We start from the raw sequence: 3,069 nt of genomic DNA, 5'->3' as shown, positions 1-3,069 counted from the left end.
GGAATGAAAGAGGATTTAGAGACTATGGCTAGGTCTCAATTAGCAGGCTGCGTACTTTGGAGGACGCATTTTAAGGCCGGTGACGTCACAATGCTGCGCAGAGGCCGTCCCATTTAACAAAAATTCTGAGGGTGCTTAAAATGCAGCCTTAAAATACGTCCTCCTTTTCCCCGAATTCTGAGGATGCATCACTACCATCCTTAGTGGCCTCCCCTGCCGCTAGATTTCCCGAAGTGCTTTTTGTGCTAATTTTTTTTTTTTTTTCCGTTTTTTTTTTGGTCATTGAAGAAGAAGAAAAAAAGTCGGACTTTCTTCAAGTTACGGACAATGGAAAGCAGCAGCAGCGCCGGCAGTAGTGCGGAGTACACTTTTAAATGTAAGTTGTTTGTTTTTGTTTTTTATAACTATTCTATTAAAATACATGACGTAACGGAGCCATCGGGATGTGTAGGACCGGCTAAAGCTAAAGCTTAGAGCTAACCTGTTGATACAAGATGCTCATCAACAATTAAAAGCCTTAATACAAATGTCACTATTTTTTTTATTTTAACATACATCTTATTTGTAACTGTGCTGATAGCTTATCCCTCACAAATCGGATCAATTTATTCTCATACAGTTTATTACACAGGATTAGAACTGTCAAAGCTTAATGCAGCAGAAGAAATAACATTAGTCCAGCTGTACTGGGCTGTTAATCAGTGGCGGCCGGCCCATAGGGGGCGCTGGGGCACCGCCCTGCCTGATGAGAAGAGAGAAACGTAAAATATATTTTTACAAATTAACTCATAAATGTCAGTTTTACTCTCTAGACTGTGTACCTATAAGCAAAACAAATTATATAAACTGCATTTCCCAACATACTGTCATTGATTTGTGGATTTCCACAGACAGACTCCTACCGTCTCTGTCTGGGGGCGCTGATTAGACTGCCCCACATGTGCAGAGAATCTGCCAATCATGTACTATTGCAAGGTCAATTTAATAATTTAATGGCCAGTCAGCGTCTCAGAACTTTATGGTCTTGGGGCGCTGAAAATACTGCGTTTTAACAGGCTTCTGAACCCAAGCGCAGGTGCAGACAATTAGAGGGACGATGGCGAATGTAACGAACGAGATGCAGCTTCCAGCAAATTCGGTGAGATCCTTTTTCATCTACCCGTTTGCCAGAAGAACATCCCTGTTGTAGGATATGAACATTTCATGTCATGGTTATTGTGACTGTGACGAATCCACCTCTTCACTTAAAACAACCTCTCTAACTTTGCGTGCCACACACACATTCCTGTTAAACTGTGCTTGTCAGGACCAATACACTCACGCTGAGCCCATTAACTTAAAACACACAAGCTGTTCCTGGTTACCTGCTGGCGTATTGAGGGTGCACACTTAATATTTCAGTGGGGTTAACTAGGGTGTGAGGGGGGGTGTACGTGTTTATGCTACGGGGACTTGTCATCTTCAGCCTAGAGGCGTCTTTGCTGGGTTCAAACCCGAGGCAACGCTCATTAAGCTGTTAAAACGCAAGAGTTGTTGGAATGCGGAAGTGACGTCACCAACGTTTGTCAGATTATTATTTTTTTTAATTTTATGTTTAAAAGTTCGGTGTAATTGAATAAGTCAATGAATCTGTGTAAAGGAATTAAGTTGTAAAAATGATTTGTTTTTGTATATCAATTGTTTGTGGAGGTAATATATGGAAAAAATTATTTATGAGAAGAAATCAGAAATAAGAGAGCCTGAGGTGAGGGGCTTAAACTATTTAATGAGGGTTGTGGGAAAAACAGCTGCCGTTTTTGTTTTCTGTTTCTTTGTTACATTGCTGGTAACTGGNTGTAGAGATTGTGAGCTGCATGTTTTGTTCCCGGCTGAAGGCCATTCCGGCGAGCTCTGAGTTTGTTTTAATTCTTCTCTGGTTCTGATGTGACCTATGAGGTAGAGATTGATGTGGTGGTTTGAAGCTCGAAGACTTTTGTTGGGGTGGAATTGCGCCCCATTAAGAGCAGTCATGCTGACAGAGGCATTAAATGAATGACAAGATGAACCAACAACTTCTTAGAGGAGTCGGAGGCACCACTGGGGTTTTTGTTGTCTTACATGTTTGTCGTTGTTTGTGTCTGTATGTTTTTTTTCTGTTTGTTTACTAACATCTTAGCCTTAAAAAAAAAGAAAAAAGCATGCATGTTAATTTTGTTTGAATAGTTTTGACTACACTACGGATGGAAATGTTTCAAAATGAACAATGGACTTTTTGTTTGGAGAGACATTGGACACTTTCTTTCTTGAGTCACAGGATGGATTAACCTACAAGGGGCACAGAGACTAACTTTGCTCCTAAACTTCAGAAGGAGGGATGGTTTGCAGCTGCTGAGATGCGAACATTAAGGAAATGACTGGATGCCCACTGCTTTGGACGAGAAAAGGCCACTGGCAGTGATGGGATGATGGAAGGTCATGGGATCGTCAGACAAGACGGATGAAAAAAAAAAAGATAAGTGAACTAACACACCAGATTTCTTATTCACAATAAAGGATTATGAGCGATTCATTCAAAACAGATTTTAAATGGTCTGCTAAATTTTCTTTGTATCATCAGGGGGTGGAGTATTCTTAAATAGAGGAATAAAAAAGAGGATTTAGAGATGTTTTTAATATGGATAAATTAGACTGGGTTTTTTGATAAATGGTTTGGTCAGTTATTAATTAGCATATTATTAAAGGGGTAACAGGTTCAAACTTCAACATTTGGGAATAGTAAAGTAGCATCAACAAAATGCAATTTAAGAGAAATTAGAACATTTTAGGACCAAATGTTTAAAATAAATGATGATTTCTTTCATTATAAGCAATAACGATGAAGACTTAATGAGTCAATGAGCTTATGGCGATTCAATATCAGGCCCAGGAACTAAAACTTCACCATTTATTTTTTATTTTATTTTTATTTTATTTTATTTGGTTTTATTAATATTATTTGTTTGTTTTTTACTGCGAGCAGAGTTATAGATGGCATTTGAGGGGCTATATACAGTTTGGGGGATGGGTAACCATACTTTTTATGCATGAAGC

Source organism: Cyprinodon variegatus, unplaced genomic scaffold, assembly GCF_000732505.1.
Source record: "Cyprinodon variegatus isolate N-32 unplaced genomic scaffold, C_variegatus-1.0 Scaffold815, whole genome shotgun sequence".
Lineage (NCBI taxonomy): Eukaryota > Metazoa > Chordata > Actinopteri > Cyprinodontiformes > Cyprinodontidae > Cyprinodon > Cyprinodon variegatus.
The sequence above is the reverse complement of the archived record's forward strand: the minus strand, read 5'-3'. Positions refer to the sequence as shown.